This window comes from Panthera leo, chromosome B1 (genome assembly GCF_018350215.1).
Source record: "Panthera leo isolate Ple1 chromosome B1, P.leo_Ple1_pat1.1, whole genome shotgun sequence".
NCBI classification, from domain to species: domain Eukaryota; kingdom Metazoa; phylum Chordata; class Mammalia; order Carnivora; family Felidae; genus Panthera; species Panthera leo.
In genome coordinates this window covers 127,799,634-127,817,150 of record NC_056682.1, presented here as the reverse complement: position 1 = coordinate 127,817,150, position 17,517 = coordinate 127,799,634, and the positions used below count along the sequence as shown (strand labels likewise).

At 33.8% G+C, this 17,517-nt stretch overlaps 1 protein-coding gene and 1 long non-coding RNA gene across 5 annotated transcripts in view; one reads left to right on the top strand and one right to left on the bottom strand.

The window, feature by feature from the left end:
* The window catches only part of GRID2 (glutamate ionotropic receptor delta type subunit 2), a 1,444,174-nt gene that overhangs the window by 596,335 nt on the left and 830,322 nt on the right, over nucleotides 1-17,517 (top strand). The window lies entirely within an intron of this gene.
* Nucleotides 1-17,517, bottom strand: part of LOC122218041 — a 66,044-nt gene that overhangs the window by 37,265 nt on the left and 11,262 nt on the right. The gene's annotated exons all lie outside the window — the stretch shown is intronic.

Below are 17,517 nucleotides of genomic sequence, written 5' to 3'. Positions count from 1 at the left end.
TATGAATTATACTAAAGGAATTTTAGATTAATGAAGGTGTAGAGAGGCTTCATCTTGTAAACATATCAATTGAGGTGAGTGGTCCATAAAGCTTTATGACTCTAGCATGAATTCTGGTGGAAAGAAATACTACAGTAGATCATGTTAATTTAGTTTTACTGTGTAAAAATGTGACAGCTTTTAAAATTGTTGCTTGAAAAATTTAAGGTGGTGCTTTGCTACATCAACATAAACACACAGGTGTTATTCTTTTTTTAATACTGAGCTAAGTACCCATGGCATTTATTCAAAATCTATGTCATATAGAGCTTTTCCTAATATTCCAACTTAATTAAAGAATTTTATTTATTTTATCTAAAGACACAAAATTTCCATGGTACAGCAAATCATATTAGATGATAAAGTAGACTATTGAAAGCTAATACTGTTCAAATTCAAAACTTGATCACCCAACACAAAGATAGAAATGAATTTTGAATCCCACTGAATAAATTAGTTACACAAGTTACACAGATTTGAGCTTCCCAGATCTTTAACTACAGCTTGGCTTTAAAAAAACCCAAAAAAACAAAAAACAAAAAACAAAAAAAAGCATGGCTAACTTTATATAATATTGTAATAGTAAGTCTTGTATTTTTAATATGATGGTTGTGAGAATAAAGTTAGGTAATATACTAAATGGTTTGAAAATTAACAAATGCATAAGAGATCTGTCAATATTAAAATAGGATTGATTTTTCCAACAGGATTTTCTGTAATGTTGGAAACATGCATGTGGAATAGTACGCTGTTTGATATGGTAGCCACAAGCCACATATTGCTACTAAACACTTGAAATGTGGCTCTCTTGATTAAAGAAGTTAATTTTTCTTACATTTAATTTTAATTAATATAAATTTAAGGAGGCACACAGGGTTAGTGGCTACAATGTAGAACAGTACAGATCTAAAACTAATCTCTGAAATTTGACTTGATCATTTAATAACTCGAGGAATTCATATAGCTGCTACAAGTTTTCATTGCTTAGACAATCAGAATTTTCCCCCAGGGCTTGCAATGGGGATTTCAGATAAACTGTGAACCAGTCTCTTTTAATGTTAAATTATTAACAGACTAATTTGGCTATGAGCCAACTAAGTTTTTGTGCTACTTTAATCAAGTCATAAATACTAATTCTTAGTTTTCTCCATTGACAAATAGGTAGAAAAAGTGGATGAAGGTTTTAAAAAGTCAATTCAGGGGTGGTGGATGGCTCAGTTGATGAAGCATCAGTCTTGGATTTCAGCTCAGGGCATGATCTCAGGGTTCATGAGATGGAGCCCCGAATTGGCTCTGTGCTGACAGCATGGAGCCTACTTTAGATTCTCTCTCTCTCTCTCTCTCTGCCCTTCCCCCACTCATGCTCGTTCTCTCTCACTCCCAAATAAAGTTAAAAAAATAAAAGAACTAAAAAGTTAATTCGTGTACAAGACTTACAGGGACAGATTAATGGTGTGTTTTCAAATACATATCAGCTATCTTTAATCAAAGTAAATATGACAAAAAAATAAACAGTCCTAACTAAGAATTTTTTTTTTTCTAAATAAAGAACTATTTTTTTTTAATGGCAAATTGATTATTCTTTTGGTTTGGTCAAAAATAAACCTGGGGCTCCCCTTGCACTGGGCTTTTAATTAAAGACAAAGGCTTTGCTAGTGTTCTTGCTACACTTGGATATTTGTGCCTGTGGGGAGCACACTTCACTCAGTCCTAAGATAATTTTTAAACTTTTCTAAGAATTCTGCCATTTCTGAGTTGAACTCAAAGCCAGTTGAGAAGCTGGGTCTTAGGAACCTTGCTTGAAACACTTTTTCCTGCTTCTCACATCCACACTTTAATCTTCCTCAACTAAGGTGGCTTGATAAAGCTCTCTTGGTCCGTGTATGCTTTTAATTTCTAAACTGCATAGATACCTACCCACCCCCCAAAAAGAAATGTGTGGGACATTGAATCTTATCCCAGAACAAAGTTCCCTGGTATTTTTGTGTTCTTTATGACTTAGATTAACTTTAACTGTACAACTTTACTACTCAGAGTGTTGGCCTTGAACTAGTAGCCTGGCTTCCCCATGGAGTTTGTGAGAAATGCAGAATGCCAGGCCCCACACCAGATCTACTCAATGAGAATTTGCATGTTATGATTCTTACGTGTTTCATCAATAGTTACATAAAAGTTTATGAATTACTACTCTATAACATACCATCTTGCTTGCTCTGAAGGAACAGGAAGGTGTTTTTTTTTAATTGATCTTGTTTATACCACTTCCTTAAATGAGCCAAACTTCATTATCCTCTGCCAATCTGTGTCCCATTTGTTTGTTCCAAATCATTTTATCCAATTCATTTCCCTCAGAATATTATTTTAAAAACTCAGATAAAGGGGCACCTGGGCAGCTCTGTTGGTTAAGCATCCAATTCCTTATTTCAGCTCCCTTGTTTGTAAGTTTGAGCCCAGGACCGGACTCTATGCTGACACCGCGGAACGTGCTTGGGATTCTCTCTCCCTCTCTCTCTGCCCCTGCCCGCCCTGCTTCTTGTGTCTTTCTCTCTCTTTTTCTCAAAAATAAATAAATGAACATTTAAAATATAAATAAAAAATAAAACATCAGGTAAAAAATCAGTTAAGTACACGAAAGAGCGAGATCTTCATTCTTCCCTTATTATAAAGAGTAAAAGTGCATATTTATTGTCCCAACCTTTCTGCACACCACTCACTTAGGACAACTTGACCACTGGTTTCTATAAACAGTGTCTGCTATCTCTTGGAATACCATCAAACTGTCCTAGTGATCTTTTATCCATTTTTAGTTAAATGCTCCTTTATAAAGTCTTCTTGATTTTTCTCTCTCAAAATATTTTAAGTATCCTATGACACATTCATTCCTTCATCTTTAAGTTGACCTTTCTCCTTTTGTTTACTTCTTTGTTATTTGGGATCTAGCTGCAGGATAAGAAAAGACATATGGGTGCCTCAACAATTGCTGTTGGTTGGTTTTGCTTACTCTTTATAATACAAGAGGAAAGAAGAGAAAGCATTATCATCTTACCCATTTTTATCTTGATATATCTGTGACATGTCATAGAATATAGTGCTTGTTGTATAAAATGACAGTTAGAAATAAATGAACTTTGTTATATTAAAAAAAATTTTTTTAATGTTTATTTATTTTTGACAGAGAGAGAGAGAGAGAGACAGAGCATGAGCTGAGGAGGGGCAGAGAGAGAGGGATACACAGAATTAGAAGCAGGTTCCAGGCTCTGAGCTATCAGCACAGAGCCCGACTTGGGGCTTGAACTCACAGACCTTGAGATCATGACCTGAGCCGAAGTTGGTCGCTCAACTGACCGAGCCACCCAGGCGCTCCATATTTTTGTTGTTGTTGTTATTTGATGTGGACTATCCCTGCAGGTTGTCTTGAATTATTATTGTACAAATAATAAGAGAAAAACAAAATCCTCTTAAATATGCCATACAGTGTATGTCCTATAGTTACCTCAAATATCCTGAACATAAAAGCATAGGAGAAATTTTGATAGTTTATTTTTTTTCTATTATTGGAATCCTAACCCTCTTACATATAAAATAATAAAAAATTTTAAAAGTTAAAAAGGCAAAGACTCCTGGGTGGCACAGTTGTTTAGACATCGGGGCTTTTGATTTTGGCTCAGGTCATGATCTCATGGTTTGTGGGTTCGAGCCCTGTTTTCAAGTATGCTGACAGTGCAGAGCCTGGTTGGAATTCTCTCTCTCCCTCCCTCTCTTTCTGCCCCTCCCCTATTTGCTCACTAGCGCACTCTCTCTCTCTCAAAATAAACTTAAAAAAAAATTTAAAGAGGTAAACAGAGAAGACTTTTACCTCCTATTAGATCAATATTCTTTTCTGCTGTTAAGCCATATTCACTGATACAAATCTTGTATTATACAACTAAATATCTCCTGTTATAGTTTAGGTCTATTTTGTTTAATGCAACTCTTTTGTAAACCAATGTGAGCAACTGAACAACAAAAAATTTTAGTCAAAATTTGGCTTAAAAAAAGAAATCTATTTTTTCTGGTATTTCTCATTTTGACTTACCTACTTCAAAAACAATTGCTCCAGGGCACCTGCGAGGGTTGGTAGGTTGAGTCTGACTTTGGCCAATGTCGTGACCTCATGGTTTGTGGGTTTGAATCCCACATCAAGCTCTGTGCTGACAGCTGAGAGCCTGGAGCCTGCTTCAGATTCTGCGTCTCCCTCTTTCTCTGCTCCTCCCGTGCTTGGACTCTGTCTCTGTCTCTCTCTGTCTCTCTCAAAAGTGAAGGAACATTAAAAAAAAAAATTGCTCCCATATTTTAAGTATTTTCCAACTTGGATAAGTGTTCTTATGCCTACATAATATCATTTATTCCTTGATTTATAATTGCTTTGTAGCATTGTTTATTGATTTTCTTGTATTTTCAAAATCTTTTCTAATATGTATGAAATACATCTCTCAAAATGCAGCCTGTAGCAAGATATATTTTATATTTCAATTTATTAATAATGATAGGTTTTGTTTCTTTAATTGACATTTCTGATAAACCTGTTTTTGGTTTGGTTTTGTTCAGAAAATAGTTTGCTGAATAAATTTAGTAGCTTCAGTCTGATGTTGCATTAATTTTTATTATTTTATCTAGAACCATATATTGAATGCTAAAGAAGAGTAAGGAGAATGAGTAAATAAAGAATAGAGGAACAAAACTCTTATTATTGTTTTCTTTCTTATTGTGATAACCATTAAAGAAACATCCTAATACAATTTAATTTTGTTTAAATAAGTTTCTAATAAGCTTAATGTGTGTTATAGTCTAACAAACCAAATATATTTGGCAATTGACCTTTGGTTAATGCTGATTGCTTTGGTATAATTCATGAAATAACAGAAATGTGTCCTACATGATGGACTTAGGGAAAATAGAATGTCAAAATTATGATGTTAATTATGGGAAATCGTATAGGTAACACCGGTTATATGAAGGAGACTGCATTGATCACACTGTGTTATCCTAATTAAAACCCACAGAGAAGCTGTATCTTAGCCCATTCCATGTGACTTTGTGGATTGGTCCTGAGTTCTGGGACCCAACAGGTGATCAATCACTGGATAGGATCCGTCATGCCCAACAACAGGAAATATCATGGGATTCATGGAATATTACCAGGATGCTGATGATGTGGTGACTAAAGTCCCAGTCACCTGGGTGGCTCAGTAAGTTAAACGTCTGACTCTTGGTTTCAGCCCAGGTCATGATCTGAGGGTTCATGGGTTTGAGCCCCACTTTGGGTTCTGCATTGACAGCTATGGGGCCCGCTTGGGATTCTGTCTCTCTCTCTCTCTCTCTGCCCCTCCCCTGCTGTCTCTCTATTGCTCTCAAAAATAAATACATAAACATTTTTTTTAAATATTCATTATGGGTAACAGCTAGTGTCTTTTCTCATGTAAAATTACTCAGTACAATTATTTGAGTGAATTATATCACCAAATATTTTAATAAAAATTTGTGTATTCATAATGTAAACATCCACGGAGTGCATGCTATGAGAACACTGTGCTAACTGGTGAAAAACAGGTAAAAATTAAGGTTAAAGGTTAAACTTAAAGTAAACAAATTAAAATTAGAACTCATATTATTTCATGAGCTACTAAAGCAATGAACATTGTTAACAAACGACCAATTTCTAAAAAAAAATTTAGTATTACAAAAGATACTCAGGCAAGATAGAATTTTATTTGAAAAAAATATTAGCATCAAAACTGTGTCTATTAAAAAAAAACAAAGAAAATAAAGCTAGCATGATTGGTTATAATATCTTATTCAAAACAATATGATATAGGCTAATTCTTCAAGACAGTAATGAAATACAAGTATAAAATATCTAATTTAACTTGTGATTTAAATCAATCTCTGCCCAAAACAATAGTTTATAAATAGATATTTCTCTTAGTGTATTGACAGAATTCTGGTGTTGTCTTAATTCTGCAGTGGCTACATGTGCTTCATCTTTAATTTGTTAGGCATTTTTGAGGCCATCTTTATCCTCATTAAGTATTTTTTTCAATATAATTGAGAATATGGGTAGAAATAGTCATTAAATTGATAAATGTAATCAACAGATTCATTTTAAGTAATTAAAAGATTGTAAATTCACAGGAATTAATTATTAAATTTTCTTTTAAAAACTTTTTATTTTAAACATGTTACATTATTTTCAGGTGTATAATATAGTGATCGAACAAATTTATATATTATGCTATGCTCATCACAAGTGTAGCTACTGTTCGTCTCCATTCAGCACTATCATAATACCATCAACTATATTCACTATGCTGTACCTTTTTTTCCCATGACCTATTCAGTCCATAACTGGAAGCCTCTATCTCCTATTCCCATATGTACCCTGTCTTCTTAATTCATTCTTAATTCTTAATTCTTCTTAATGTATCCATCTATTGATGGACACTTCCATAACTTGGCTATTGTAAATAGTACTGCAATAAACGTAGAGGTGCATATATATTTTCAAATTAGTTTTTTTTTTGTTTTCTTTGGGAAAATAACGACTAGTGAAGTTACTGGGTCATTATTTAATTTCCTTCAAAATTATTCTGGTTTTAGTATATCTGGGAGACTTTTAAGTATATGTTCATTCTCAAAATACAGCTTGAAAAGATTGACCTGACCTAAATTATCCTTAAAATAAGTGTTTATTTTTAAGTAAAGATTATTCTAATCTAGTAATTTATAGAAACCTTAGATTTAAACAAATCCTGGAGTAAATTAAATCTATATCATCAAAAAACCAAAGAACAATCATATAATGAAATCTAGTCACTTTTTGTTTTCTTTAGACAATGCTTTAACAGACCCAATTTTATCCAAGTATTTTAGTATAGGAGGAGCTTACTCTAATATATAACTGAAATAAAATACCACTTTTTTTTACATTTAGATTATAGCTATTCCATTATAATCACCTTCCATCAGATGTGAAATCAATTTTTTAATAATTGGAAGAAAAACAACTCAACCTAAATATATGTGTGTGTATATATACACACATATATATATTGTAAAAAAAAAAAAAAAGCTCTTACAGGTAATAAAACCCCTGATTAATATGGCTTTAATTTTCAAATGTTAAATTAAATCTGATTTTAAAAGTATGATTAACTTTCCCAGTTTTGCCTGATACTGTCTCAATTTTAGGACTTAAATTTTTGCACTCTGGGAAGCTCTTTAGTGTCAGGAAAACCTGGATGGTTGGTCATTGTAATGTGACATTAGCTTTATTACTTACATTTTTTTTAAATGTTTTTATTTTTGAGAGAGAGACAGACAGACAGAACATGAGTGGGGAGGGGCAGAGAGAGAGGGAGACATAGAATCTGAAGCAGGCTCCAGGCTCTGAGCTGTCAACACAGAGCCTGATGCAGGGCTTGAACTCACAAACTGTGAGATCATGACCTGAGCTGAAGACACTCAACTGACTGAGCAACCCAGGCGCCCCTATATTAAAGGTGCCCCTTTAATATTTTAAAGGTGAAAATATGTCCTATATGGAAATCCAGAGCATATTGAGGTTTATATAGTGACAACTTTAATATTAATCACAAATACCTCCATTTTTTAGCATTCATTAATTGAGCATTTGTGTTTTAAAGCATTATTTCCAATATTTAAAACATCAATAGATCATACACTCTGTATTTAAGTAACTTATAGCCTAATCAAAGAGCCAAGCATATGATATAATACAGTATAATTACCTGCTAAGATTTTTTTTAAGCACCTAGAAGCCCTCAGTACTTTGCTTTTTTCCCTTTTTGTTATACTTTCTAAGTATAAAGTAAATACTGTGTATATTTCCAAAGAGTGCTGAAATAGTTGTGTAGAACCTTTTGACATGTTTTAAGATTTAAAATAGATTTGAATTCACTTAGACTGGTATTGGTGCCTTTAAACAGTCACGTTGATGGAAATATTTCTACACTATTTGATTTAATTTTTGTCATTTGGCTTTCATGCGTGCCTCTCTATACATCCCCAGACTGAATGGTCTATACTCAATGGTAGCCAGGCCTGTACTAGTCTTAAATATTTTTTTTAAGATTTCTTTTAATGTTTATTTATTTTTGAGAGAGAGAGAGAGGGAGACAGAGAGAGAGTGTGCTTGAGCGGAGCAGAGAGAGAGAGAGACACAGAATCTGAGCAGGTTCCAGGCTCTGAACTGTCAGCACAGAGCCCCATGCAGGGCTCGAACTCATAAACCATGAGATCATGACCTGAGCCAAAGTCAGCACTTAACCAACTGAGCCACCCAGGTGTCCCAGATATTTTACACTTTCATTTTCCAGTTTATACTCAAAGTAAACTTTTTTTTTCTTAAGTGCTTATTTATTTATGAAAGAGAGAAAGTGTGTGAGTGGATGAGGGGCAGAGAGAAAGAGACAGCGAGAGAGACAGAGAGAGACAGAGAGAGACAGAGACAGAGAGAATCCCAAGCAGGCTTTGCACTGCAAGCACAGAGCCTGACACAGGGCTCCAACCCATGAACTGTGAGATCAGGACTTGAGCCCAAGTTGGAGGCTTAATTCACTGAAGCCATCCAGGTGCCCCTCAATATAAACTCTTAAGAATATACATGCACACATATGCACACACACACATATATGTATCATAGAAAGTATCAACCTATTGTCAACATCAACTATAATATTAAAATCCTAATGAAAAAAAAGAAGTCTTCATATATACTTAGATTATCTAAACTTTACACTAAACATTATAATTTTGGAAATTAGGATTTTAATCCTACGCTACGTAGAAGAAACAGTAATTTGAAAAAAAAATGTATCTTCACTTTTTCAATTTATTTTCCAATAAAATGTCACTTTCAGAAAATAAAGTATGATTATACAAGTTGATAATTGTCAAATTAAAAGAAACAGCAAAAGCTTTGAACACATATGAGCCTTAGATACTCACTCCATCTGGGAGGAATTAAAGAAGACCCTCACAGAGAAGATGTGATAATTTAGGAAAGCCAGAAATTGCTAAGGAAGAGGAAATAAGGAGGGATTTCTAGGATCAGGAGTGTAGAAGGATAAGCCATACTCCGGCTGTAGTGAGAAAGTTAGTGCTATTGTAATATAGGATAGATAATATGGAAATACTCATTTTGGCTTTTTCAGAAAGACCTTTGATGGCAATGCTTGAGCAGATAGAATTCATTGTATGTCCAGTGATTTAGGATGAAGAGTATATGCTCATGGATTTATCAGAATCACCTGGGAGGATCTTTAAATTACAGAACCCTGCACCCCCAGAGAACCTGCTAAGCAGGTCTGAGGTGCCAGCAGTTTGTATTCATGCTTTTGTAATGATTTTTAGATGATTATGATGTCCATGGAGATTGAGAGCCACTAAATTTGAGCCAACGATGGTAATTAAGTATTTGAATTACATAATTTCATTTAACTTAAAAAAAAATATCTCTGAAAGTTTTGAGCAGAATCAATAGGCAACAAAGATTTCATTGAACGATGCAGCTGAGAGGTAAGAGACTATTAAGATTTTGTCAAGGTAGCAGGGAGTGGTGTTCTGGGAGAAATTTTAAAAATGGAGGACGCTCTACTCTGCCTGATGCTTAAGAGTACATGTTTTGTGAAGACTTGTTTAACTTATTCATTTTATTCCACTTTCTGATAGAGTTGATATGGCACAAATAGACTACAAACATTGTCTCATGAGTATTAATCCATAATATGCCAAAAAATGTAGATACTCTTTCTCTTATGCTTTCCTTTAGATGTAAGTTTATCTTTTCTTTCATTATTGTATTTAATCAACCACCTAGCATATAATTTTTGATTGTCTATAATATGCCAAATAGTACTAACTAGATGCAGTTTCCATTTGTAACACAATAATGGTATGTTTTTGAAAGAACCATGTTTTTCATACAGGTATTTTTATTAAATTGCTCTCCCTAATCCACTTTGCTAAAGATTTAGAAAGGCCTTTATAAAATGATACCACCATTCTGGAGAACAACTTAACTGTAGCTATCAAAAACATTTGAAATGTGCAACACATAATAGTTATTTATTTCTGCAAGTAGTTAGGTATTGCTATGGTTACTGAAGTAGTATTCTTACCACATATATTTTGTATTGTTGGGTAACTATAAAGCAAATGCTATGGCAACATTGAATGTATATCTCTTTTCCAGTACAACAAATGTATACAGATATTCTTGGACTGAAAAGTAATGGCTGGTGTGTCAGGAGGGAAATATATTGTGTAAATAACATGCTCCATCTAAGGTTCCTTTTGCCAACTTACCACCTTAATGCGCAACTATCTCTAAATCAAATAACCTTGGGCAGTAAATAGAGGCCTGCTTTTAGAAGTATTGGCAAAGAAATACCTTTTTTTTATTTTTTGCAAAAAAAAATGTTCTTTCTGGTTTATGTACATTTAGTACAAAAAAGCACGGCAACAGTAAATCCCTAGTGGTACTAATTCTTAGGGATTATAACACATAGTGTTAGAAATAACCAAATATAGCCTACATAGGATTCTAATTATTCCCATTTATGGGTATATAATAATTAAGAAGTAAAGATGCCTACTTTTATCAACATGTTATTAGTTCATATTTTATATTAGTGAAATGGCAATAACAAACTTTTATCATAAATGATGGCAGACAGTATTTTTGTTTTCATGCTTTCTGTGTACTTTACCATATTACTGTGTTCTTTACCATAACACTTCTTTTATCATAACACTTTCTTGAAGAAGTTCATTTAGAATATACAAGATGTTCTAGGGGAGCCTGGGTGGCTCAGTAGGTTGAACGTCAGACTTAGGCCTAGGTTGTGATTTCACAGTTGGTGAATTGGAGCTCGGTGTCAGAGTCTGTGCTGACAGCTCAGAGCCTGGAGCATGTTTCAGATTCTGTGTGTGTCTCTCTCTGCCTCTCCCCTGCTCGGGCTCTGTCTCTTCGTTTCTCTCAAAAATAAATAACATTAAAAAAATTAAATAAATAAAGATGTTCTATTGTAGTCTTCCTAACTTTTTCACATAAAATCTGAAATTAATTTACATTTTTACAAAGATATGTAAGTTTTAAGTTCATAGAAGGGAAAAATATGCTACGCCTGGCATGCGTCTGTTTGGCAGCAAAATGGTCAAGAAGCTAAATGAATATGCCCTCAAGTCTACAAGTACAAACTAAATCTGGTCAGCAGGAGAGACACTTAGACACTAAATTGAGACAGGTAACATTTTGGAACTTCAGGTGCAACACAGGATTGGTAAAATGCATTTTCTGTATGGTCTGTTAGTAATTGTTACATATTTTCATTACATAGGTAATGAATTGATATGTACAGAACAGGTGTATATAATTTAAAATGGACATTATTCTAGAAAATAAACAAGTTGTTATAGTCATTACTGAGTACAGAGAACGACAAAAAAGTTTGTATCAATAGAAGAAATCAAACAATCCTTGAATATAAAATGTCCCAATATTATTTCTGACTTTTAGGGGGACCTGGGTGGCTCACTTGATTAAGCGCCTGACTTTGGCTCAGGTCACGATCTCGTGGTTCGTGAGGTCCAGCCTCACGTGGGCCTCTGTGCTGACAGCTCAGAGTCTGGAGCCTGCTTCAGATTTTGTGTCTCCCTCTCTGTGCCCCTCCCCGGCTCACACTGTCTCTCAAAAATAAACAAACATTAAAAACAATTAAAATAAAAGAATATATCACCATTTTTGTACTGTGTATCACCTAAGCCTAATATTTATGCAATGCAATAGTGATATATTATCATTATGTATTAATTTTAATGTATATACTGAATTAAATTGACGTATTTCACCTATTTTTACTTTCTTCAGTGAAACATTTTTTTTTGTCTTATGACTGTCTTTGCCCTTTTGTAAGAATGAGCAAAAATATTAATTAGGAATTAGTTGTATTCAACATACCATGACATTACAAAATAGCTTACCAGTGATATTAATAAGTTCTTGGTCTATTTTTGTTGGTGAAGAACTAACAGATTAATTTTGATAGTTGAATATACTTTTTAGTATCAAATCTATTTTTATGAATTCTGTGAGTGGATGTTTCATCCAAAATTTCTAAAATACTTCTTTTTTTGTTGCTTTCTTTCAAGTTGTAAAACAACCAGTATGGATTTTTTTAAGTTTATTATTTATTTTGAGAGAGAGAGAGAGAGCACAAGAGTGAGGGAGCCAGGGAGGGGCAGAGAGAGAGAAAGAGAGAGAGAGAGAATCCTAAGGAGGTTCCGCATTGTCAGCATGGAGCACAATTTGGGTCTCGAACCCATGAACCGGGAGATCATGACCTGTACTGAAATCAAGAGTCAGATGCTTAATTGACTGAGCCAACCAGGCATTCTGAACATGGGATTTTTTTAAATAAAGCTGAAAATTTAAGTAAATTCTGCTAATACTACATCTTATTAGAAATCAGTAAAAAGATCATTACTTTATTCCTTATGAAATAGGACTCTGATTTTCTTTAGCCATTATTTCCATTATAAAAAACAACAAATATGGCAAAAATATATTAGGAGAAATGCCCCAGGGCATGACTGGAGAGTTGAATACATTATACACACTACTTTGGTCATATAAAAACAGTTGATGATTTGTAATTAATGATAGCCGCCTGGTATTTACCAATGAAGCAGTTAATGAGCACTCCTGTAGTAGCATTAAGGAGACTGTAACACTAGACTGAAGTTATCCAATCTACTGAATACAGTGTGCAGTGTGCTGATTTTACCATGGATAGGGAAGAAATTATCACAATTTCTCAAATTTAAGATGTGTGTTGAAATGAAAATACATAATTTTTTTAATCATTTTAAAAAAATTATCTTCCAAAACATGGCCACATGGCAAGCCTGGGGCACTAAATTTTGAAGATAGATATGTCCATGCCCTGCTGTCGCACAAGATTATGCTTTTCTAGCTCCACTGTTGCTTTATAGCTGAGAGCAGGAGAAAAACATGACAGAGTATGCCGTGTCTCTAAACCATACCTTTCTGAGATTTTGAAGAATTTAAGGAATTCTTCACCTACCCTCCTTCCTACCCTTTCTTTTCACACTAATTAAAATACTTTGCAAGCTTTTTTACAGCATGTTTTGCCTGTATTATCAAGGCTCTGAAATAAGACCCTTTGTTGTGGCTTCATCATCTTAGTGGGGATGCTTCTAATTAAAGATGGCATTCCACATTCTGTGTTGTTCCTGAACTGCTTTACTGATTTACTTTCTCTAGTACCTGAGATCATTTAGAACAGGCTTTCTCCGAAATGGAAGTAGGCCTTTCCTTTAAGCTGAAGTCTTTCCACATTTTTAACATATGCCTTTAACTTACTAAGGGTACAGAATTAATTACTAAGGGGTGCAAATAAACACAATAAATACAAGTGCCTTTATTAGGTTAACGTTCTCTACTTGTTGCGGAAGTGTTTTCAGTAGAATCCAGATACACATGAAGAAATGATCTCAAAAAAAGAAATAACTCAAAATGTAAAAGTTACTTTGAGTATAATTTAAGTTATTATTCAATCCAGGCACACAATTCATAGTCTCTCTGTCTCCCTCTCTATGTCAATCTCTCTCTCTCTCTCTCTCTCTCTCTCTCTGCCTCTATCTTTTTCTCTCCTCCCACCCCTACCAGGGGGCTAGAAAAATTAAACTATAATGTTGGGATTTCTGTGTCAAGGTTAAAGAGAATCACTTCAGAAATTAAAGGCGTCACTCATATTTGAAAAACTTTGTAAGAGATCTCTGGAGGCATGCACCAACATGTTAGCTTAGTACATGGAAAAATAAATTGAAAAAGAAAAACCCTGAAGTAATTATGTCCTCAAAGTAACTTCCATTTTAAAAGAAAATAATGTCTTTTATCCACAAGCAAATAGAAGGTATAACTGGATATATAACAATATATTACCTTTTTTATGATACGTAAGTTGTGCAATGCAAACTACAGCAAATAACTTGAATGACATGTATATGGGTAAAATCTTTGTAGATATATGTAGTTGAGTTTTGTTGTTTGTGGTTTTGTTTTGTTTTTATTTGTTTTTCTTGTAGCTAGCTTCTAGGAATGGCATGATCCAAGTATAAATTAAGAAATATATAAGCATATATATATTTTTTTAAGAGGCCAACATATGTATATTTAAAAAAAAAATTTAATGTTTATGTTTATTTTTGAGACAGAGACAGAGCATGAATGAGGGAGGGGCAGAGAGAGGGGGAGACACAGAATCCAAAGCAGGCTCCAGGCCCTGAGCTGTCAGCACAGGGCCTGACGCAGGGCTCGAACGCATGAACCTCGAGATCATAACCTAAGCTGAAGTCGGACGCTCAACGACTGAGCCACCCAGGTGCTCCAAGAGGCCAACATATATTGACTTGGAACTCTGACTCATGCATTCACTTGAAATGTACTCAAACTTACATTTCATAGTCATATATTAGGAACTGGTCTTTTATTTATGTTGGGAAGCCTCTGCTTTCTGTTTTGACTGATTTCTTTCCATATCGCTCCATGTACACCTTCCAACTTTCTTCATTCAAATTTTGAAATTGTTTTTATTTCATTAATTTCACTAGCAAAGGTTCACAGGGGACAAGAATTAGCTTTAGATATAAAAGCTATCAAAAGGCCCCATCATTTGTGTATCTTTACAGTGTCACTGTAAATAGTCTAGACATTTTCCTTACTACTGAATTAGAATTGCAACGGCAACGGCTGTCTGAGAGTGTGTTTAATTATGAACAAGGGAAATAACAAAATACGATTTTAATATTTCAGATTGTTATGATGGTATTTCTAAAACAGTTTTCAATGATGTAGATTAATTGTGCCCCTGGGATATGTTGGTACAAATAAATTAGAAGTGATTGATGTTCTCACTAAACAAAATAACTATAAGGAAAATGCAGTGATTTCTTTGCTCTTGTTAATGAATATTTTGAACGTGAATTTATGGTCGGAAATGTAGACATTTTGAAATTAGCTGGATGTTAAGAAACATATTTTATAGTGGTGACCATGCAAATCAGTACATAGAATGAAGAGTGACCAATTCCTGACAAGATAGAGTGGTAGTAGTTCATCATGGCAGTCACTGTTTCTCTAAGAGATTTCACATATTCTTATATTTCTAAACAAGGCCTATAAATTTGCTATGTAACATATCACATTACCAAGGACCTCGGTTATAAGTGCTGAAAAAGTTCTATTGATTCAAGTAGCAAATAGATAATTATCAAGTTACAAGGCTTTTTCTACAGTAATTTACACAGTGAATTTCAATGGTTTGGTATTATGACTATATCTCACCCTCTTCCTCCCTCACCAAAACAAAAATCTGACCCCTACTTTATATATAATTTGAAATAATAGAATCAGATAAGCCCTTTAAAGCATCTTGCTTATTTCTCTTGGAAATCAATACAATTCAAGTTTATTATATAGCTCATGTTCAAGAACCATCCTATGCCTTTTATTAGAACAACGATTTTCTTAGTTCAAGAGAAGTTTTCATGTCAAAAGAGACATACAAAGATTACTACCCCTACCCTAGTTGTCTGGAAAACCTGTTAAGACTTGTGAAGAGTCAGAGGCTTTATCTTACTTGTTAGCTTACAATTTAGCCTGCCAGTTTCATGGATGATGGCAGAAGAGATGAGACTCCTGGGACAGAGATAAAGAATTTTATTATTCACTGGACTTGTAGTGAATTTGAACTAGTATTTTCTTATATTAGTTCCCAAGTTCCAGTTTCCATAGACTGGTATAAAGAGAGCCAGGTGAGACCTGTACACAACAGAGATATATTTCAGGTGAGGAACACCTGACCCTAGGGACATAAATCTTTATTATGCTGGATACTAAGCATACCTGCCCTTTGCTCCAGAGGGAGACACTGCTTCTAACTTCAATGTTGTTTATTATACAGCATTGAAAAGATAACCCAGGAGAAAAGGTCAATTAGTGCTTTGCTTGCCAGAGGTACAGAAATGTAACACACACACAGAGTATTGTCTCTCAACAGAACCCCCGTGCAGATACAGTATAGAGACAACCTACTTTACTATCCCTATCATTTAACACCAACTGTAGCCACTTAAGCCAATCACTTCAACAATAGGGAACTAAAAATGGAAACCTACCTAGGGAATAAAAAGAGAACAATTGTATTATGTGCATCCACTAATACAAACATTATAGAATCTGTGATTTAGAAAGTTTTAAGTCCAATTTTGATGTTTAGGGGTTAATATTCAAGAGAATTTGGTCAACCCAGAAATAGTCTGATACTAATTGAGTTTCCATGCATATTTAGGTTCTTGTACATGAAGAATTAAGCACAAAGAAATAGCGACTACCAAGTTTGTAGAAAATATGCCATGCCAATGTTCTGCAGTTTAATATATCTCTAAATTTTCTTGCCTTTATTGAATTTATGTAAATTCTCCTATCTAACATTTACTTGAGGTAGATTTTTGTGATTTAATTAAAGGAATGGCATTTGCGTCAGAGAATTGGAAAGCAGTATTTAGCTTTAGCAGGTAATTAGCCACTGAACTGAAGGTCTGATCATTTTTCTGATTTCACACTAAAATGAAAACACTGAACAAAACTATATCACAGGTAAGAGATGTTTTTCATTTCAAGCTGGTAAAGTTTCTAATGATCTTGATTTAGAAAAATCTCTAAATTTTGCATGCTCATTCAAAATGCAGAGTATTTGAGGCACTTAATTCTCTAGAATCATCTTTGGGAACTATAGTAATCCTTTGATTTTGCCATCTAGTAATAGCATAAACCAAAAGAAATCCACCTTCCCCCAATAAAGCCCAAATTAAATTGTTTCTGTTAAGTAGGCATTGTACTGAACATATTGGTTTTGCTTAGGCTTAATTTTGAATATTACATTGATAGGATTAATATTTCTTCCATTTTTTTACCCATTAGAAAACTTAGAAAATATAATTCTGTTTTGTTTTAATATTTAAAGGAGTTACAGGAGTATTGGCTTTTAAAAGATACCTTGTAGTATTTATTAATAAACGTATTCTATCTCGTCATACTTCTTGTTTAAAAAGCCTTTGATTTGAATGAAGAATAATAAACATTCTTTGAATACCTATTTCCTTACTTCCTTCATATGTTCATTATATTCTTCCACTTTGTCCTTTTTACATAACACTGAGCTTTCAGTTTGTTTTTTTAAAAAGGAATTCTTTCTTAATAAGCAATGTATCCCACTTTAAAAAATAAAACTACTAATTCATAACAAGAGCAACAAGTAATTTTTCTGGTTGTTCTGTTACAATATTTTACCTGTAGTGTTTGTATAATAAGTAGAACTACTTTTTTTTTTATAC